This window comes from Rattus norvegicus, chromosome 14 (assembly GCF_021556685.1).
Source record: "Rattus norvegicus strain SHRSP/BbbUtx chromosome 14, alternate assembly SHRSP_T2T, whole genome shotgun sequence".
In the NCBI taxonomy this organism is placed as follows: domain Eukaryota; kingdom Metazoa; phylum Chordata; class Mammalia; order Rodentia; family Muridae; genus Rattus; species Rattus norvegicus.
The window spans coordinates 54286412-54309538 of NC_141547.1; positions in this window are offsets into that span (position 1 = coordinate 54286412).

Below are 23127 nucleotides of genomic sequence, written 5' to 3' on the forward strand. Positions count from 1 at the left end.
GTTTCTCAGCCATTTGGCATTCCTCAGCTGTGAATTCTTTGTTTAGCTCTGAACCCCATTTTTTAATAGGGTTATTTGACTCCCTGTGGTCTAACTTCTTGAGTTCTTAGTATATTTTGGATAAAAGGCTTCTATCTGTTGTAGGATTGGTAAAGATCTTTTCCCAATCTGTTGGTTGCCATTTTGTCCTAACCACAGTGTCTTTTGCCTTACAGAAGCTTTGCAGTTTTCTGAGATCCCATTTGTCGATTCTTGATCTGAGAGCATAAGCCATTGGTGTTTTTTTCAGGAAATTTTTTCCAGTGCCCATGTGTTCCAGATGCTTCCCTAGTTTTTCTTCTATTAGTTTGAGTGTATCTGGTTTGATGTGGAGGTCCTTTATCCACTTGGACTTAAGCTTTGTACAGGGTGATAAGCATGGATCGATCTGCATTCTTCTACACGTTGACCTCCAGTTGAACCAGCACCATTTGCTGAAAATGCTATCTTTTTTCCATTTGATGGTTTTGGCTCTTTTGTCAAAAATCAAGTACCCATAGGTGTGTGGGTTCATTTCTGGGTCTTCAATTCTGTTCCATTGCTCTATCTGCATGTCCCTGTACCAATACTATGCAGTTTTTACCACTATTGCTCTGTAATACTGCTTTAGTTCAGGGATAGTGATTCCCCCTGAAGTCCTTTTATTGTTGAGGATAGTTTTAGCTATTCTGGGTTATTTGTTATTCCAGATGAATTTGCAAATTGTTCTGTCTAACTCTTTGAAGAATTGGATTGGTATTTTGATGGGGATTGCATTGAATCTGTAGATCCCTTTTGGAAGAATGGCTTTTTTAACTATATTAATCCTGCCAATCCGTGAGCATGAGAGATCTTTCCATCTTCTGAGGTCTTCTTCAATTTCTTTCTTCAGAGTCTTGAAGTTCTTATTGTACAGATCTTTTACTTGCTTAGATAAAGTCACACGGACATACTTTATGTTATTTGGGTCTATTATGAAGGGTGTCATTTCCTTAATTTCTTTCCTGACTTGTTTCTCTTTTGTGTAGAGGAAGGCTACTGATTTATTTGAGTTAATTTTATACCCAGCCACTTTGCTGAAGTTGTTTATCAGCTTTAGTAGTTCTCTGGTGGAACCTTTGGGATTACTTTAATATACTATCATATCATCTGCAAATAGTGATATTTTGACTTCCTCTTTTCCGATCTGTATCCCCTTGACCTCCTTTTGTTGTCTGATTGCTCTGGCTAAAACTTCAAGAACTATATTGAATAAGTAGGGAGAGAGTGGGCAGCCTTGTTTAGTCACTGATTTTAGTGGGATTGCTTCAAGTTTCTCTCCATTTAGTTTAATGTTAGCAACTGGTTTGCTGTACATGGCTTTTACTATGTTTAGGTATGGGCTTTGAATTTCTATTCTTTCCAGGACTTATATTATGAAGGGGTGTTGAATTTTGTCAAATGCTTTCTCAGCATCTAATGAAATGATCATGTGGTTTTGTTCTTTCAGTTTGTTTATATAATGGATCACTTTGATGGTTTTCCATATATTAAACCATCCCTGCATGCCTGGGATGAAGCCTAATTTTACATGGTGGATGATTGTTTTGATGTGCTCTTGGATTTGGTTTGCCAGAATTTTATTGAGTGTTTTTGCGTCGATATTCATAAAGGAAATTGGTCTGAACTTCTCTTTCATTGTTGGGTCTTTGTGTGGTTTAGGTATAAGAGTAATTGTGGCTTCATAGAAGGAATTCGGCAGTTCTCCATCTGTTTGAATTTTGTGGACTAGTTTGGATAATATTGGTATGAGGTCTTCTATGAATGTCTGATAGAATTCTGCACTAAACCCGTCTGGACCTGGGCTCTTTTTGGTTGGGAGACCTTTAATGACTGCTTCTATTTCCTTGGGAGTTATGGGATTGTTTAAATGGTTTATCCGTTCCTGATTTAACTTCGGTACCTTGTATCTGTCTAGGAAATTGTCCATTTTCAGCAGATTTTCAAGTTTTGTTGAATAAGATTTTTTAGTAGGATCTGATGATTTTTTGAATTTCCTCTGATTCTGTAGATCTGTCTCCCTTTTCATATCTCATTTTTTTAATTTGGACCCACTCTCTGTGTCCTCTCGTTAGTCTGGCTAAGGGTTTATCTATCTTGTTGATTTTCTCACAGAACCAACTTTTGCTTCTGTTGATTCTTTCTATGGTCCTTTTTGTTTCTACGTGGTTGATTTCAGCTCTGAGTTTGATTATTTCCTGCCTTCTACTCCTCCTGGGTGTATTTGCTTCTTTTTGTTCTAGAGCTTTTAGGTGTGTTATCAAGCTGGTGACATATGCTCTTTCCTGTTTCTTTCTGCAGGCACTCAGTGCTATGAGTTTTCCTCTTAGCACAGCTTTCATTGTGTTCCACAGGTTTTGGTTTGTTGTACTTTCATTTTCATTAAATTCTAAAAAGTATTTAAATCTTTCTTTATTTCTTCCTTTACCAGGTTATCATTGAGTAGAGCATTGTTCAATTTCCATGTATATGTGGGCATTCTTCCCTTATTATTATTGAAGACCAGCTTTAGGCCGTGGTGGTCTGATAGCACACATGGGATTATTTCTATCTTTCTGTACCTGTTGAGGCCCGTTTTTTGACCAATTATATGGTCAACTTTGGAGAAAGTACCATGAGTTGCTGAGAAGAAGGTATATCCTTTTGCTTTAGGATAGAATGTTCTATAAATATCTGTTAAGTCCATTTGGCTCATGACTTCTCTTAGTCTGTCTACATCTCTGTTTAATTTCTGTTTCCATGATCTGTCCATTGATGAGAGTGGGGTGTTGAAATCTCCTACTATTACTTTGTGAGGTGCAATGTGTGTTTTGAGTTTTAGTAAGGTTTCTTTCACGTATGTAGGTGCCCTTGTATTTGGGGCATAGATATTTAGGATTAAGAGTTCATCTTGGTGGATTTTTCCTTTGATCAATATGAAGTGTCCTTCCTTTCTTTTTTGATGAATTTTAGTTGAAAATTGATTTTATTTGATATTCGAATGGCTACTCCAGCTTGTTTCTTCCAACCATTTGCTTGGAAATTTGTTTTCCTGCCTTTCACTCTGAGGTAGTGTCTGTCTTTGTCTCTGAGGTGTGTTTCCTGTAGGCAGCAGAATGCAGGGTCCTCGTTGAGTATCCAGTTTGTTAATCTATGACTTTTTATTGGGGAGTTGAGGCCATTGATGTTGAGAGATATTAAGGAATAGTGATTGTTGCTTCGTGTTATATTCATATTTGGATATGAAGTTATGTTTGTGTGCTTTTCTTCTCTTTGTTTTGTTGCCAAGATGATTAGTTTCTTGCTTCTTCTATGGTATAGCTTGCCTCCTTATGTTGGTCTTTACCGTTTATTATCCTATGTATTGCTGGATTTCTAGAAAGATATTGTGTAAATTTCTTTTTGCCATGGAATATCTTGGTTTCTCCATCTATGTTAATTGAGAGTTTTGCAGGATACAGTAACCTGGGCTGGCATTTGTGTTCTCTTAGGGTCTGTATGACATCTCTCCAGGATCTTCTGGCTTTCATAGTTTCTGGCGAAAAGTCTGGTGTGATTCTGATAGGTCTGCCTTTATATGTTACTTGACCTTTTTCCCTTACTGCTTTTAATATTCTTTCTTTATTTTGTGCGTTTGGTGTTTTGACTATTATGTGACAGAAGGAGTTTCTTTTCTGGTCCAATCTATTTGGAGTTCTGTAGGCTTCTTGTATGCCTATGGGTATCTCTTTTTTTAGGTTAGGGAAGTTTTCTTCTATGATTTTGTTGAAGATATTTACTGGTCCGTTGAGCTGGAAGGCTTCACTCTCTTCTATACCTATTATTCTTAGGTTTGATCTTCTCATTGAGTTCTGGATTTCCTATATGTTTTGGACCAGTAGCTTTTTCCACTTTACATTATCTTTGACTGTTGAGTCGATGATATCTATGGAATCTTCCACTCCTGAGATTCTCTCTTCCATCTCTTGTATTTTGTTGGTGAAGCTCATATCTACAGCTCCTCGTCTCTTCTTTGGGTTTTCTATATCCAGGGTTGTTTCCATGTGTTCTTTCTTGATTTCTTCTATTTCCATTTTTAATTCCTTCAACTGTTTGATTGTGTTTTCCTGGAAATCTTTCAGGGATTTTTGTGATTCTTCTCTATGGGCTTCTACTTGTTTATTTATGTTTTCCTGGAATTCTTTTAGGGATTTTTGCGATTCCTCTAAGTAGGCATCTACTTGTTCTCTAAGGGAGTTCTTCATGTCTCTCTTGAACTCCTCTAACAACATGATCAAATATGATTTTGAAACTAGATCTTGCTTTTCTCGTGTGTTTGGATATTCCGTGTTTGCTTTGGTGTGAGAATTGGGCTCTGATGATGCCATGTAGTCTTGGTTTCTGTTGCTTGGGTTCCTGTGCTAGCCTCTCGCCATCCAATTATCTCTAGTGTTATTTTGTTCTGCTATTTCTGACAGTGGCTAGACTGTCCTATAAGCCTGTGTTTTAGCAGTGCTGTAGACCTGTTTTCCTGTTTCCTTTCAGCCAGTTATCGGGACAGAGTGTTCTGCTTTCGGGCGTGTAGTTTTTCCTATCTACATGTCTTCATCTGTTCCTGTGGGCCTGTGTCTTGAGTTCACCAGGCAGGTCGCTTACAGCAGAAATGTTTGTCTTACCTGTGGTCCCGAGGCTCAAATTTGCTCATGGGGTGGTGCTTATGAGCTCTACATGGCCGCAGCAACCAGGAAGATCTGTGCCGCCCTTTCCGGGAGTTTCAGTGCACCAGGGTTCCAGATGTCGTTTGTTGCTTTCCTCTGGAATCAGTAATGTGTGCAGAATGCAGTCTCTTCTGGTTTCCCAGGCGTGTCTGCCTCTCTGAAGATTTAGCACTCCCTCCCACGGGATTTGGGTGCAGAGAACTGTTTATCTGGTCAGTCCCTTCAGGTTCTGGAAGTGTCTCAGGCTCATTGGACCTGCTGCTCCTGGGCCCTCCTCTACGGGAACCCTGAGGCTGTATACAGTTTTCTCTTGAGCCAGGGATGTGGGCAGGGGTGGGCAGTGTTGCTGGTCTCTTCCGCTCTGCAACCTTAGGAGTGCCCACCTGACCAGGCGGCAAGGGCTCTCTCCCACAGGGTTTGAGAGCAGAGAGCTTAGCACTGTGATCTTAATCCAAGTTAGTCTTCTTCAGACTGAAAAGCCTAGCACAGGCATATCCTTCATGATGCTGAGACTTGGTTTTGTAATTATAATGTACTATTATGGAAAAATGTTATTTATTTATGAAGGATGTGAAATTTTTTTTGTAGAGTCACTGGAAGTTGTCAAGAACAATATCCTAGTGACTTCTATGATCCATTCATTTTTTTCTTAGGATCATAATATGTGTTTGGGGGGAGACTTCTATATTATCTTTAATATTGGCACTTACTAATTTAAGTGTATTGGCAGTTTAAGAGCTGGGAGATAATATATATTCAACCATCCTATACTGCCATGCTATATTAATATGACAAAATATTTACATTCATATTCATGACTTAAATATATTTATAGTTATAATTTATTGCCTTAACCTTGGATACTTACTAGTTATATTAGCTATAGCCTGAAATATGATAGAATCTTTATGGACTCATAGAACTTTTCTTGGAGAATTTCAATTGACCACACACATGGAGCTTTGGTTCGTTTAGAGGGGAAAAGAGGATATTGATGCATTGAAACTGGCTCCTAAAACTGTAAAGAGCTCTTCCTGAAGAAGTGACCTCATAGGAAAACCCTACAGAATTTCATAGGATATAATGATTTTAGTGTGAAAAGCTCTCATAGGCTCATGAGATTCAATGTTTTGTCCCCAGCTCCAGACTATTAGGAAATATTAGGATGTATGCCCTTTCTGGAAGAGGTACATTACTGGGGTGCTCTTTAACGTTCAAAAGTTCACATTAGTCTTTGTCTCTCTGGATCAGACTGGTCCCTGTGGATCAGTCTATAGAGCACTCAGCTACTTCTCCATTATTGTGCATGTCTGAATGTTACTGTGTTCCCCTCCATGATGACAATGGACTAATCCTCTGAAACAGGAAGATCCAATTAAATGCTTTTCTCTAGAAATTGCCTTGGTGATGGTGTCTCCTCACAGCAATGGAACACTAACTAAGACAAGTGCCTAAGAGATAAATTAAGCAAGAAGAAGAGGAGAGCATAAAGGTGGAAAGGCAAAGCGAAGAGAAATGCTCATGCTAATGTTGAGTGTCTAGACTGGCAACTGGCTTAAGCAAAAACCTAGCAATTGAAATTTTTACAATTATTTTGTTCATTTATAGATTAAAACATTGTACATTGTTCTGGGTTGGATTCCAAATACCTTGCATTTGATTCGTAATACCATAAGGTAAAGAAAGTTGTAATTACCAGAAAGGATGAGATATATTGCTCATGTAAAAGGGAAATGAGCAAAATGTGTATATATATATATATATATATATATATATATATATATATATGGAGAGAGAGAGACAGACACACACACACACACACACACACACACACAGAGAGAGAGAGAGAGAGAGAGAGAGAGAGAGAGAGAGAGAGAGGTGAAATGGCCAATGGCCATTTTACTTTCCCCTGTCATATATAGATAGTTTTTCAATCATTTCTCACAGTAACAGTTAATTTAACCTATTGGCCTTTGGAAGGCCTACGAGTGTACAATGTCAACTTATGAGGCATGTGGACTGTGGCACAATGGGAACTGGCATGGATATGGCAAATTAGAGCATGGTAAGACATTAAAAATACAGAAATTGATAACAGAATCTCATTCTGAGACCGACATGAGTGGTGCTAACTCCCTCCCTATTTCAGAGCTTGCTTCAGAGCTCATAACCTAGGGAACCCCAACCAAGTGGAATTAAGTAGTCAGGCAAGTAGCACAGCACCTGGAATGCCTCGCCATGCTAATTAGGCATCTCTGTACCTTAGCTTTCCTCAAATGACTTTTTTCCACCCTGGATATTCTCAGCCCCAAAACTATATAATCTTTGGTTCACCCCGAATAAAGTGTAAGCATTCAAGCCCACCCTAAATAAAGATGTATAAACAAACTAAGATAGTCTCAGAGTGGTGCTTTATTAAAGATCATCAGAGAAGGCCTTCCTTTAAAGGGGCAGGAACCCTAAGATCCTTGGAGAGGAGGAGTCCCCCACTGCCCTACACATTTTCTTCCAACCAGATGAGGACCCTGCTTGTTTGGAGGACTCTTCTTACACCTCCTGGCCTGGTGGACAATGGAGTCTGTGGACATTATGCACTATAGACCTTGTCCTGTCTTTTGTGAGCTAGTGTACTGGCAAGCACTCAGACAGCAAAGAGTAGAGAAGGAACCACATAAACTTAGCAAAGTATTTGATTTCTAAACTGAAAAACACTTCCACTGGATTTTTGAATATTCATAATTGACAAATTTCAAATCTCAAGTGTATTCTTTTTATTATTGATGAAATATTATTAATTTCATTTAAAATTTTAGTTCAGAAATTGCTTAAATATGTGACTTAACATTATAAACATGACATAAAACTTGCTTCCCTTTTATGAATAAGCAAAACTCATTATTTATTCAGTTTTGAAGTAACATGTACAATTATTTTGAGATGCTGTTTCAGTTAGAGAAGTTATTTTCCTTATTTTTAATGTCTATTCTAAAAATATGATTCATTTTGAAGATTCTAAAGCCAATATGTTAAATGTTTTTCTCTGTTCTTTCATTTAAATTCTAACCAGAAAGTGTTTTTAGTAAACTTGCTATGACTGCAATTTTAGGTGTAAAATATTAATGAAACTGAAAATGAAACACATATTGTTTATTAATAAACCTACATGTGTAGGCAACATTTGCATAAGAACACTTTAAAATGAGAACTTTTTTCTAATTATTCTTCATAATGAACAATGAAAACTGTCTTGAAGTCCAAAAATAATGTGTATGTTTGGTTGAGTGCTTCCAAAAGAGCCACAAAATGATAGTTATGAAGCCAGAAAAGCTTTCAGTAATGCAAAATTGACTTTTATTTAACGTGCATGGCAAATCTCTGGAGAATAGTTATCTATAAATATATTACTCCTGAATATTACATGCTTTATTTACAGTGTGGTGTGGCAGAGTATACAAAATACTGTTTCCACAATTTTATTCTTCTCTAATTTTTTATTTTTCTGTTTGTATTATTATCTTATCTTCTTCAAAATATTGAAGTTTGACATAAAATAATGAAAACCAGAGAGAACACACTAAAATTATTATCTCTGAGAATAAATCAAAGTTTGATTTTTAGAATTTATTTTTGTATTATTATTTTCTTCTACTAAAGATTGAGATTTGATATAAAATCATGAAGACTAGAGAGAATACACTAGAATATAATCTCTGAGAATTCACTAAAGTTTAAAATTGAATGTGTTTTAAGACATATGCTGTGTGCTTTATCTCCCTGTAAGTCTAGCAGATATGACTTCTTGACCAGACCATGGTTTGCACATCAGAGAAAACCATGAAATATTACAGCTGGCAATTTTGACTGACTAACATAGATTAGTTACACAAACTAGACATAGTGAACACAGTGCACCTCCCCTAAATCATACTTTAAAGCCGTTGGTCCTAATGTAAACTTATGCAGACATAAGGTCTTTGGGGAGGTAATTCAGACAAATGAGGGCAGAAACACGAGGTCTTTATCTGGTAGGACTGAATCCCTTTTTGAAATGGGAGGAAGTTATGTCTCTGTTGTTAAGCCACTCACTCTTTGACACTCTTTAGAACAACAAATTGCTAATACAAATCACAATACAGAGTCCTATTATTATCCTTTTTATGGTTTGGAATCCAAGCCAGTGGAGAACTGAAGAAATTTTGATTTTTTTTTAATATTTGAAAGATGAGGTCAAGTTTTTTGTTATTTCTTTTTCTTTCTCATGATCATGTTTTATTGGCTTTCAAATCTGTTCTTATAAAGGTAGCTATGTATAGAGTAGGGATTTTAACCTTGTTCGTTAGTTTTAAGATATAACAAGTTATCTTTTTGTTCTCAGATTTTTACTGTAATAAATATTTATGGTTATCAATTTGACTATATCTGGAATGCACTACAATCCAGAATGGGAAAGCTTACCTGTGATCCAGATCTTGATGCTGGGATATAAAAATTTCTTACCTGGATCTTGGCATGGAAATATTGAGGCAAAGTGGCTATGAATTCCAGAAGACTAAGGCAAGGAAATGTCTGAGTTCAAGGTCAGCCTGGGACAAAACAAGTACCAGATCCAGGCATGGTAGTACACACTTTTAATCTAGGACACACCTTCTGCTGGAGACCTACATATGGGCATTAGAAGAAGGAAGCTTCACTTCTCTGCTTGTTGAAATTGACAAGCCTTGTGGGACTGAGTAACTACTAGATCCTTGTACCTCCCATTCAAAGCTGACCATAGTTGTGGAGTCGGACTATGGATTGTAAGTCATCATAACAAATTCACTTAGTATATAGGGACTATCCATAAGTTCTGTGACTCTAGAGAACCCTAATACATCTGCTATGACAAAAACAAAAAGAAACAAAACCAAAAAAAAAAAAAAAACCCACCAGACAACTTAGAAAATAAATGTGACATTTGGCAACTCTAAATATAATAGATTGTTTGCTTGCCTGAACAAAACAAGTTGGAACATCAAAGATAATTGGCAGAAAAAATAAAAAATAAAACAAAAAACAAAAACAAACAAACAAAAAACTAGCTGGTTACTGTCTGTCTTAGTTAGGGTTTCCATTGCTGTGAAGAAACACCATGACCAAGGCAACACTTATAAAGACAACATTTAATTGGAGCTGGCTTACACTTTCAGAGGTTCAATACATTTTCATTATGGCAGGAATCATGGCAGGTAGTCGTGGTGTAGGAGGAGCTGAGAGTTCTACATCTTCATTGAAGAGAGATCAAAAGCAGACTCTCTTTCAGGGTCCCAAAGCCCACCCCTAGAGTAACACACTTCCTCCTACAAGCTCATGCCTACTCCAACAAAGCAACATCTAATAGTACCCCTTCCTGGATTCAAGAATATTCAAACCACCACAACATGTTTATGACACTTTAAAAACACTGGTTCTTAGAGTCTTGCTTTTTAGGTGCTTATATAAAATAGCTTCAAAAAGTTCTTGACATTTTATCAAATGTTTATTTAATTGAAGTTCTTTGAGTTTTAGTGAGTGGTAATGCATTCCATCCATTATCTGCATACACTCATATTAAGTAAGAGTAAATTAGGTATTTCAGAGGGTGTTGGATTACAAGCCCTTAAGAAAACTATGACAAGTGAAACTACCTTGCAGAAACTATATTTTCTTTTACCAACTATATACTAATGAAGCAAATTTCTTAAAAATGCAAAATTGTTAAGTAAGAAATGATCATTGTTATTTGGAAAGGGCTATAGATGCTTGTTTTCGGTATTCCCCAATAACAGTTTTGCATAAAACAATAAACTTTAAATTTTAAAATCCCCAGAAATAGATAATAATCTCCTATAATGCTACTAATAGATACTAATTTTCAAATATTTCAAAGTGTGAAATGATGTTGATATACAGATTTGCAATACTTGGATGTTCAGAGACAACAGATACTATTATATATTGATGTATTGATAAAAAATCATCATTTCTCATTTTATAATTCTAATAGTCTTGAATTCAGACTTGTTTTTTAAACCTTTTTTTCAAATTGGGTATTTCTTATTTACATTTCAAATGTTATTCCATTTCCTGATTTCCTCTCTATCAGCACACCAAGCCCTCCCATTCCCATCCTATAAGGTTGTTCCCCTCCCCATCCACCCCTCTTAACGACCTCCCCCGCCCTGACAATCCCTTACATTGGGGGTCCAACCTTGGCAGGACCAACGGCTTCCCCTTCCACTGGGGACCCAACACAGCTATTCACTGTTCTGTATGCAGTTGGAGCCCAGGGTCAGTCCATGTATAGTCTTTGGGTAGTGGTTTAGACCCTAGAAGCTCTGGTTCGTTGGCATTTTTTGTTCTTATGGGGTTACAAGCCCCTTTACCTTTTTCAGTCCTTTCATTAATTCCTCTGACAGGAGTCCCATTCTCAGTTCACTGGTTGGCTGCTAGCATTCGCCTCTGTATTTGACATGTTCTGGCTGTGTCTCTCAGGAGAGATCTATATCCAGTTACTGTCAGCACCCACTTCTTAGCTTCATCCCTCTTATCTAATTTTAGTGGAGATATATCTATATATATATATATAGATAGATAGATAGATAGATAGATATAGATATAGACATAGACATAGACATAGACATAGACATAGACATAGACATAGACATAGACATAGATATAGATATAGATAGATATAGATATAGATATATGGGCCACATGTGGGACATGACCTTTCCTTCAGTCTCTGCTCTAAACTTTGCCTCCTTATCCTCTTCTATGGATATGTTTGTGCACAGACTTGTTTTTAAAATGAATCAGCACCCACATTATTTTGTTTTAGCGTTTCTTTGTTTTTTTTTCTGTTTTGCTTTGTTATACAATTTTGTTGCAGTAGGTGATTAGTGCACTCTAATCGCTGCAGTTTTGTAGGCAGGAGTTCCTCGATTCCTAGATTCCCAAGTAAAAGACACACACACATGCACATGCACATGCCCACGCACATGCAAACGCACATGCACACACACACACGCACACACTCAGCCTTATATTTAATTATCTTAATCAGCTCAAATGGATTGGCAACTCCCAAAAGACTATATTGTTATTGCCTCCCCCGGATACTCCTGAATTATTACTTACTAAAATCTAGATACTCTTCACATTTTGAGGAAATTGTTCATTTCACTGGCTGTCTTTTCAGGTGATAGATATTAAGTGTAATAGAGAACTAAACATGGTTTTCATGAAATTAAAAAAAGATCAAGACTTCAAATCCTCAATACAAGTTTTCAAAAGACAGGCTCTTTTTGCTATTTTTGTTATTGTTGTTGTTGTGCCACATCTTTAAAGGGTGTTGAATATAATACTAACAAGCTTTTCTCTTTCATGATACAGAATACACGAGCTTCATATTTCTGTCTCTACTATGGCTCAGGCACTAACACAGAATTTCATTTTGTCAATTTTCTAAGAATTTGCAATATTGTGATTTTTTTTTTACTTTTTCTAAAATGTAAAAAAGTAAAGTAAAAAAGGAACGAAACCAATTTAGGGAAGCCTACAAGATGTCTGAGAGAAAGGATATTGGCATAGCATTCACCTGCAGCCAGTGCATTATGCAAGATGCAGACATGTCTTATGAGTGGGAGCTTACTCCTAAGCCCATTCTGATGAACTCCTAGTGAGCATCGTAAGATAGAGTCCAGCAGTCAGGTTGAGTCTAATGAGAAAAGCCCTCAATAGACTAAGAAGAGTAACTTGAGATCAGTCCAAGGTTGATCATGTATATTTGCTTTTTGAGCTGAACTGTCCATGAAATTTTGTCTGACTCCTATATAAACAAAATTACTGAGAAAAGAAAAAATGAAATAGGTATTTTTAATTAAAATTCTGTATCATGGGGTTGGGGATTTAGCTCAGTGGTAGAGAGCTTGCCTAACATGCGCAAGGCCCTGGGTTTGGTCCCCAGCTCCGAAAAAAAAAATCTGTATCATACTCATACATCAATTTCATTGATATTTGTCTATAAATAGAAAAAACATTATGTAAAACAATGCAGATTAATTGCAAGAAGTACTCAGGAGAGATCACCATGCCTTTGTACCATTCCACAGACTTTACTGTATTAAGAGTGTCCAATGGGAGATAAAATTGCACAGACAATGATTTATCCATATAAAGCAGAAGTGGCCTATAACAGTGTTTGCATAAGTAGAAACCAATTGTACAACTGCATTCGATGCCCAATAGAACTTGCTTTTATTAACTTGGGAAACAATCTGGCGATGGTTAATTTTATCTCAAATTAACTGAGCAATGATGCCTAGATATTTGTCAAGCATCATCATATCTTTCATTGACAAAAATACTACTTAAATAGGTAGACTTCATGTGAGTGAGCCTAATGTATTAATTTGAATAGCTGAATGAACAAAAACTGACTTCCCTTGTCCACGCAGAAATTCTGACCAAAAAAAAATTCCATTTGGTTTTGAACTACAATATCATTGCTGGATTTCCAGCTTCCTTTTTTTTTATTGGATATTTTATGTATTTACATTTCAAATATCCCTTTCCTTGTTTCCATTCTGGATCCCCTCTATCTGATCCCCTTCCCCCTGATTCTATAAGGTTGCTCCCCATTCCCACCCACACTCTCCCACCTTACTGCCTGACAATCTTCTACACTGGAGAATTGAGCCACCCCAGGACCAAGGGCCTCTCCTCCCTTTGATGCCAGAAGATGCTATCTTCTGCTACAGATGCGGTTGGAGTCATGGGTCCCTCCACTTGGGCTCTTTGGCTGGTGGTTTAGTCCGTCGGAGCTCTTGTTGGTTGGTATTTTTCTTCCTATGGGATTGAAAACCCTTCAGCTCCTTCATTCCCACATTGGAATCCCTGTGCTTAGTGCAGTGGCTGTGAGCATCTGCCTCTGAATTTGTTCGGCTCTGGCAGAGTCTCTCAGGAGACAGCTGTACCAGGCTCCTATCAGCATCCTCTTCTTGGTGTCCACAATATTGTTTGGGTTTGGTGTATTGTCTGTAGGTTAGAATCTTTTACTGTAGAGCCAATGTGCTATACATAGTAACCTACTCTAACCATTCTTTTGGTTTGTCAGGCTTTCCACTAGAGCATGTCCCATGTTCCTTCTTTCTCTCTCTCTCTCTCTCTCTCTCTCTCTCTCTCTCTCTCTCTCTCTCTCTCTCTCTGTCTGCCTCAACAGTTTTGGCATAGATATAGTTTTTTTTTTTTTTAAATATGAAATGTGTTCCATGAACTCACAGGTGTTAGGTGATAGATCCCCATCTGGTGGCACTATTTTGAGAAGTTGTAGAAACTTTAAAATGCATGGAGTATGTACAGTAACCTCATAAATAAGGGCATGCTTTCGAAGGTAATGTATTTTGCTTGTTCTTTCTTCATTTCTTGCCTGATATGTGGTAAGGAAACTTTACTATATACTCTTGGTGCCATGATACTCATACAAGTGTAGGAGTCAGACAGAAACCTTTGAAAGTAATATCCATGATAAAGATCTTAAGTTCATATTTTTAAGCTCAAAAAGGCACATATTATACACACACACATATGCACACATAGATGATAGATGATAAATAGGTAGATAGATAGATAGATGATAGATAGATATAAAGAATTCTATTTATCTCAGAAACACACTTGTTAGATGTACAAGACAAAATATAGGTCTAAAAAATGACATCATTATACAAACAATGACAAACGGTATTTATAAGAACTGAAGTAATATCAGGGAATATGAAATTGACAGTAATGGGATTACATTACTATCATGATATAATACCTAGGCATATTATAAGAAAGGGAAGAAGAGATTGAAAAATGAAAATTATAAAATATTAGTACAGGAGTGAATTAACAATGTCTTGAGATAGATGAGATATAGCAATATATGTGTATATATATACATATCTATATATATATATATATCTATATATATATATTTCCCACATTGTTTTACCTCAGTTATATATTTTTTAATAAATTATATTTCAATTATGGTAGAAATGTTTATTAATAACACGTCTTCTATAACAAGGGAATTATGCTGCCTCAGATGTGTTTCTTTATGTCAATGATAATTCGAAGTTCTACTATTTTGACCGTGGTTGTTTAGGGATTTTTAAATCTTTTCAACTCATAAAGTCTTGTGCCTGAGGATAATCTCTTAATCGGGTTAATAATGGGTTCTTTATTCTTTTCAGCTCTGCAATGCTATGATAGTTAACTTTGTTTATAGTTTAAGACAAAGTTGTCAATAAATTTCATTATATTGGGATAAAGATTTAAGAAAGGGCATCTGTTTTTTCATTGATTTCTGAGAATAAATATCTGAAAGATTGAAATTTTAAATGATGCTACAGACCCGCGGATCCCGGCCCGCAGCAGCTCTCTGCTCCCAAACCCTGTGGATGAGACCTCACCGCCTGGTCAGGTGGGCACTCCTGAGGCTGCAGAGCGGAGGAGACCACCAACACTGCCCACCCCTGCCCACATCCCTGGCCCAAGAGGCAACTGTATAAGGCCTCTGGGTTCCCGTAGGGGAGGGCCTAGGAGCGGCAGGACCCCTGCGCCTGAGACACCGCCGGAACCTGAAGGAAACAGACCGGATAAACAGTTCTCTGCACCCAAATCCCGTGGGAGGGAGAGCTGAACCTTCAGAGAGGCGGGCACGCCTGGGAGGCCAGAAGAGACTGCACTCTGCGCACATCCAGATGCCAGAGGAAAACACCAAACGCCATCTGGAACCCTGGTGAACAGAGGCTCCGGAAAGAGCAGCGCAGATCTTCCCGGTTGCTGCCGCCCCGGAGAGGACTTAGGCAGTACCCCACGAGCAAACTTGAGCCTTGGAACCACAGGTAGGACCAACTTTTCCCCTGCAAGAAACCTGCCTGGTGAACTCAAGACACAGGCCCACAGGAACAGCTGAAGACCTGTAGAGAGGAAAAACTACACGCCCGAAAGCAGAACACTCTGTCCCCATAACTGGCTGAAAGAAAACAGGAAAACAGGTCTACAGCACTCCTGAAACACAGGCTTATAGGACAGTCTAGCCACTGTCAGAAATAGCAGAACAAAGTAACACTAGAGATAATCTGATGGCGAGAGGCAAGCACAGGAACCCAAGCAACAGAAACCAAGACTACATGCCATCATCGGAGCCCAATTCTCCCACAAAAATAAACATGGAATATCCAAACACACCAGAAAAGCAAGATCTAGTTTCAAAATCGTATTTGATCATGATGCTGGAGGACTTCAAGAAAGACATGGAGAACTCCCTTAGAGAACAAGTAGAAGCCTACAGAGAGGAATCGCAAAAATGCCTGAAAGAATTCCAGGAAAACATAAATAAACAAGTAGAAACCCATAGAGAGGAGACACAAAAATCCCTGAAAGAATTCCAGGAAAACATAATCAAACAGTTGAAGGAATTAAAAATGGAAATAGAAGCAATCAAGAAAGAACACATGGAAACAACCCTGGACATAGAAAATCAAAAGAAAAGACAAGGAGCTGTAGATACAAGCTTCACCAACAGAATACAAGAGATGGAAGAGAGAATCTCGGGAGCAGAAGATTCCATAGAAATCATTGACTCAACTGTCAAAGATAATGTAAAGCAGAAAAAGCTACTGGTCCAAAACATACAGGAAATCCAGGACTCAATGAGAAGATCAAACCTAATAGGTATAGAAGAGAGTGAAGACTCCCATCTCAAAGGACCAGTAAATATCTTCAACAAAATCATAGAAGAAAACTTCCCTAACCTAAAAAAAGAGATACCCATAGGCATACAAGAAGCCTACAGAACTCCAAATAGATTGGACCAGAAAAGAAACACCTCCCGTCACATAATTGTCAAAACACCAAACGCACAAAATAAAGAAAGAATATTAAAAGCAGTAAGGGAAAAAGGTCAAGTAACATATAAAGGCAGACCTATCAGAATCACACCAGACTTTTCGCCAGAAACTATGAAGGCCAGAAGAACCTGGACAGATGTCATACAGACCCTAAGAGAACACAAATGCCAGCCCAGGTTACTGTATCCTGCAAAACTCTCAATTAACATAGATGGAGAAACCAAGATATTCCATGACAAAACCAAATTTAAACAATATCTTTCTACAAATCCAGCACTACAAAGGATGATAAAGGGTAAAGCCCAACATAAGGAGGCAAGCCATACCCTAGAAGAAGCAAGAAACTAATCGTCTTGGCAACAAAACAAAGAGAAGAAAAGCACACAAACATAACCTCACATCCAAATATGAATATAACAGGAAGCAATAATCACTATTCCTTAATATCTCTCAACATCAATGGCCTCAACTCCCCAGTAAAAAGACATAGATTAACAAACTGGATATGCAATGAGGACCCTGCATTCTGCTGCCTACAGGAAACACACCTCAGAGACAAAGACAGACACTACCTCAGAGTGAAAGGCTGGAAAACAACTTTCCAAGCATATGGTCAGAAGAAGCAAGCTGGAGTAGCCATTCTAATATCAAATAAAATCAATTTTCAATTAAAAGTCATCAAAAAAGATAAGGAAGGACACTTCATATTCATCAAAGGAAAAATCCACCAAGATGAACTATCAATCCTCATCTTCGGTTGGTTTATATACAAGTGTGCAATTTCTAGGCTTGAAAGTAAAATAATGCTATCTGGTGCTGGATAGAGGAGCCTTATTTTTTATTATGGCAGCTTGCTATTTTTGTAACATGGTGATTTGGTTGAACACAATAAAGTACAGTAGTAACTGATCTCCCCTTCTTCCTGGATGAGTGAGGAGATGATTAAATGTTGATGTCAGCATCCTTGAGCATATTCATATGAGCTTCTGCTTCTGTTGAAAAGGATGCTGTGTTTGATTGTGGTCCGAAGCTTTGAAGCACTACTTGGCATCTCCTTCCTTGGAGGTCTCACTGTTTAAACATAACAGATTTGATAGTTTGTTGGTAAGGTGAGGTCCAGCTTGTCTCCACTAGGTCATCTTCATGTGAATCCGGTGGTTATACGGTTTTGTTCTAGGGATATTTCATTTTTTTAATAACGGTTTTAGCTGACATTCATGGAGAGAATGAATCCTTAGAACTCTGCCACTAGTGAAAGGAAATCCTGTCTAGAGTATGTTTCTTTACAAAGCTGTGTCACACCATCCTTTGGGCCCTCTGCTGGAAAAGTAGAATCAAGTCTCAAATAATGCCTTTTAAATTGTATCCTCTAGTATTATAGATGTAGGACAGTACTGTATCATACCTCTGTGGATGTAAAATAGCTTGTACCTGCTTTATGATACGTAGTAGTGACCATGCTTTATCAGAGCTGTTTTTAATGATGTTGCTCAGAATGTTTTCTTTCCAGATGATGATTGAGAAGCTAATTTAAAAAAAAATGGTGCAAGGTACCACAAGAGTCACAGAACTGTGCTGTTTTCTCGGGTTTTGTTTATTTACTTTTTTTTTTTTAATGGAGTGTGCTGGATGTCTCTACAGTTTTGTTCAGATGACTGCAGAATCTGGAAAAGCTGTTGCTGCTGTTGATGCATAACACACTGCTATTATTGGTCTTTTTATATAAATATAAATATATATATACAGATATATAATTTGAATTTTTGGAAACTTTAGCTGTGCTGTCAACTTTGGAAAAAAGTATCCCCGTTTACTGTGTTGAGTTGGCACTGTACAGAAATTAACAGCCATATTGGTCTAGAAATGTTGAACTTAAGTTTTTTCCATTTGTACAGGGGTAATGCACTGTATTAAATATGTAAGGTCTTAAAAAATGATGCTACACATTTGAACACTATTATTTCTTAATATTTTCTGACATAGACAGAAAAAAAATATAGCTGTAAAAGACACAGAAACCTGGGAGTATGGGAGATTATATTATCAAATCTTATTTATCATAATAGAGATGCCTATCATGACCTATTGTGTCTGAAGAGCTGATTATTACATAACTTTTCTACATTACTATGTAAGTCAGTTTTTTAGTTCTTGGCCACCAACTTCACAGACAATAATTAATGAAAAAATAACAGTTTCTTCATTGTCAAGGAAGAGATTCTGTAATGCAAACGATGAATTAATTCCCTTCTATTTTTCCTCTTATATTGACCATTATGATGAGTCACATTTGAGGTAATTGACAGTTAACAGAAGGTCTTGCTGAATTGAAGGTTATGTTACTTTAAATACAATTTATATTTAGCAGTAAGAAACCATAGCACGGTTAACCATTCTTTCTACTCATTAAATCCTTACACAACTAATCTGTGAGAGCTGTCATACCGATGCCTTGTACAGTGGCAATACTCTCATCTGTGACTTAATAAATGTCATGATTGATGAAATGAACAATAATTAAAATGTAGCGCCAACTTATATCCAAAATATACAAAGAACTCAAGAAGTTAGACCGCAGGGAAACAAATAACCCTATTAAAAAATGGGGTTCAGAGCTAAACAAAGAATTCACAGCTGAGGAATGCCGAATGGCTGAGAAACACCTAAAGAAATATTCAACATCTTTAGTCATAAGGGAAATGCAAATCAAAACAACCCTGAGATTTCACCTCACACCAGTGAGAATGGGTAACATCAAAAACTCAGGTGACAGCAGATGCTGGTGAGGATGTGGAGAAAGAGGAACACTCCTCCATTGTTGGTGGGATTGCAGACTGGTAAAACCATTCTGGAAATCAGTCTGTAGGTTCCTCAGAAAATTGGACATTGAACTGCCTGAGGATCCAGCTATACCTCTCTTGGGCATATACCCAAAAGATGCCTCAACATATAAAAGAGACACGTGCTCCACTATGTTCATCGCAGCCTTATTTATAATAGCCAGAAGCTGGAAAGAACCCAGATGCCCTTCAACAGAGGAATGGATACAGAAAATGTGGTACATCTACACAATGGAATATTACTCAGCTATCAAAAACAACGAGTTTATGAAATTCGTAGGCAAATGGTTGGAACTGGAAAATATCATCCTGAGTGAGCTAACCCAATCACAGAAAGACATACATGGTATGCACTCATTGATAAGTGGCTATTAGCCCAAATGCTTGAATTACCCTAGATCCCTAGAACAAACGAAACTCAAGACGGATGATCAAAATGTGAATGCTTCACTCCTTCTTTAAATGAGGAAAAAGAATACCCTTGGCAGGGAAGGGAGAGGCAAAGATTAAAACAGAGACTGAAGGAACACCCATTCAGAGCCTGCCCCACATGTGGCCCATACATATACAGCCACCCAATTAGACAAGATGGATGAAGCAAAGAAGTGCAGACCGACAGGAGCCGGATGTAGATCGCTCCTGAGAGACACAGCCAGAATACAGCAAATACAGAGGCGAATGCCAGCAGCAAACCACTGAACTGAGAATAGGTCCCCTATTGAAGGAATCAGAGAAAGAACTGGAAGAGCTTGAAGGGGCTCGAGACCCCAAAAGTACAACAATGCCAAGCAACCAGAGCTTCCAGGGACTAAGCCACTACCTAAAGACTATACATGGACTGACCCTGGACTCTGACCCCATAGGTAGCAATGAATATCCTAGTAAGAGCACCAGTGGAAGGGGAAGCCCTGGGTCCTGCTAAGACTGAACCCCCAGTGAACTAGTCTATGGGGGGAGGGCGGCAATGGGGGGAGGTTTGGGAGGGGAACACCCATAAGGAAGGGGAGGGGGGAGGGGGATGTTTGCCCGGAAACCGGGAAAGGGAATAACACTCGAAATGTATACAAGAAATACTCAAGTTAATAAAAAAAAAAAATGTAGCGCCAAATCATTCTGATCTCTGTGTTAATGTCTTCTTTGTTGAATATGACCAATAGTGAAATCTGAAAAAACAGTCCCTTTTTTAAAAATACCATGTCAAGTTCAAATGAGTTTTTAATTGGAAAACAAAATATTTCCTGAAAAAATTCAATAAAGTGTATACACCATATTTACCTTAACTGCTTGATGTCTAGTAAGTATTCCAGGACAGGGTGCTACACAACCACATAGGCTATCGGCAACTGAGAAAGAAATCTCTTCACACTGAAGAATACTTATGATAGTAATAGGCTTATGGCTAATTAATTTTCAAAAAATAGATTTCAACTTTTTAATGATTTCATAAGCAACAAAAGAGTAACATTTCCAAAAATAATGTGAAATACATATAAGAGAAATTGCCTATACATTACCACTTCCAAGCCAACTCAAATAGAGTCTCCTTCACATTTGAATTACCCAAACAGTTTAAGGTATATAATACATAAATCACATTATTTCCCAACAAAATATGCTTGTGTCTCTGTATATATTATTCAGGTATTATATTTAGTGACCTAACAGTCTTAAGGCCTTTATTTTGGGACCATATACACAAATGATTATATGCATAAGGATAGAAAGTTAAACTTGAACTTTCAGTATGAATTTTTGGCACTAGATATATTTTTCTGTTGTTACTTTGTATGGTAAAAGAAAATTGGCCATATAATGTAGATAAGCTAGTAGTATATCTATTTTGTTTCAAGGTTAGAATGTTTTGAGCATCGTTTATATAAGTTAACGAGTGTTGTGAAGCTTAGCTAGCCTGCAGAAAAATGGAGGTCTTATAAAACATATTGTCAATTCTGTACTATACCAACATTAACATTTTCCATAGCACTTTCTTGTAGGAAGAACTCTAACCCCATCTTCTTGTCTGCTTCTGAGGTTATTTATATAACTTTAAGTAAAGATAAAAGTCAACATATTTAATAGTATTTTTGGCATTTAGGATTTTAAAATGTTAAGGCTACATTGGGATGGAGATTGTGAAATCACTGAATCTATTGGAAGTAAATTGCTCATTCTAGCTAAAGTTAGCATTATCTCAAATCACAGTAATGAAAATCTTTTAAGTGTTTCAGCCAAATTATAACCACACAACTGACTCTCTTGCCTGCCTGACTGCCCTCATTCTTCCTTATTCTATCTTACCTTTATTCTATGTTTTGTATGTGAGCTAGACCAGTACATTGCACTGCATCATCCCTGTAACACTGATCAAACTTCTGCAGTTTTATCACTTTTCAGAATACTGTGTATTTGGAGGTTTTATAAATGGTAGAAAGAATAATGCAATTATCTAGCAGAGGAAAGTGGCAGTCTCCATTGGGTCAAACTGGTAAACATCAAACTCTCATAATAATTTTGAAAAAAGTATTCAAATATATTATTTCTTTACACATACCATTAGCTTTTCACAAAAACAAAACAAAACAACAACAAAAACCATGGAAAACTATGATTGAGTTCATGTGCTTTCTATTTTTCGCGCATACTGGAAAATTAATGTTTTCCATCTGCTGCATTCTCTTGGTGTTATTATGAACAGTTTCACTACTCACTGACTGTATACCATAAATTCTTAAAGCTTTGAATCTTAGATTAGGCCTTTTGTGAAAATTCCTGCAACTGCTATCATTCTCCTATAATCTTTAACTCTGTCACCAACAGAAAATACTTTGATGATTTTTTTTACATGCAAGTCATGTTCTACATACACATGTCTAAATATACACTTATAAATTATCATTTATAGTTAATACATATACTTACACATTCATTCTCTGAGTTGGAAATTGTATTAATTTATTATAATTTTTTTAAAAATCATTATACTCATATATCTCATATTAACTCCCTCCAAAATTTTTCTCTGATATACAAATCTTTGTCTTACAAATTCATGGTCCCCTTTTTCATTAATTGTAGTTTCATATTAATTTATAGATATCTTTAAATTAAATAAAATTTTAAATATATTAGTAATAATTAATGCAAACTCAAGATCCTGGTTTTGTCTGGAGGAAAGCAAACTGCATAGTTAATTCCATAAATGTTTCTGAATTTGTTGCTTCAGAACAAATGGCAATCTTTAATACTTCTATTTAATTGAACAAGGAAGAAATGTATCAGTTTCTTATATTTTGTTATGACTAAACACTATGACCAAAAATACCTTGTAGTTCCAGAGTAGTAAGAAACCATGATGGCACTGATTAATGACAAATCTAGCCTGGAAAAATGAGATAAACTACAGAGAATATATCTTCAGTAGCAAGGAAAAAAGCTAGGCATTCTGAAAGTATACTCCAAGTTAAATACTTCCTGTAACAAGGTGGAACTTTTCCCATTTTGATGTTCTTTTTTTTTTTTTTCTACTTTAATAGTTTTTTTTTTTTTATTAACTTGAGTATTTCTTATATACATTTCGAATGTTATTCCCTTTCCCGGTTTCCGGGCAAACATCCCCCTCCCCCCTCCCCTTCC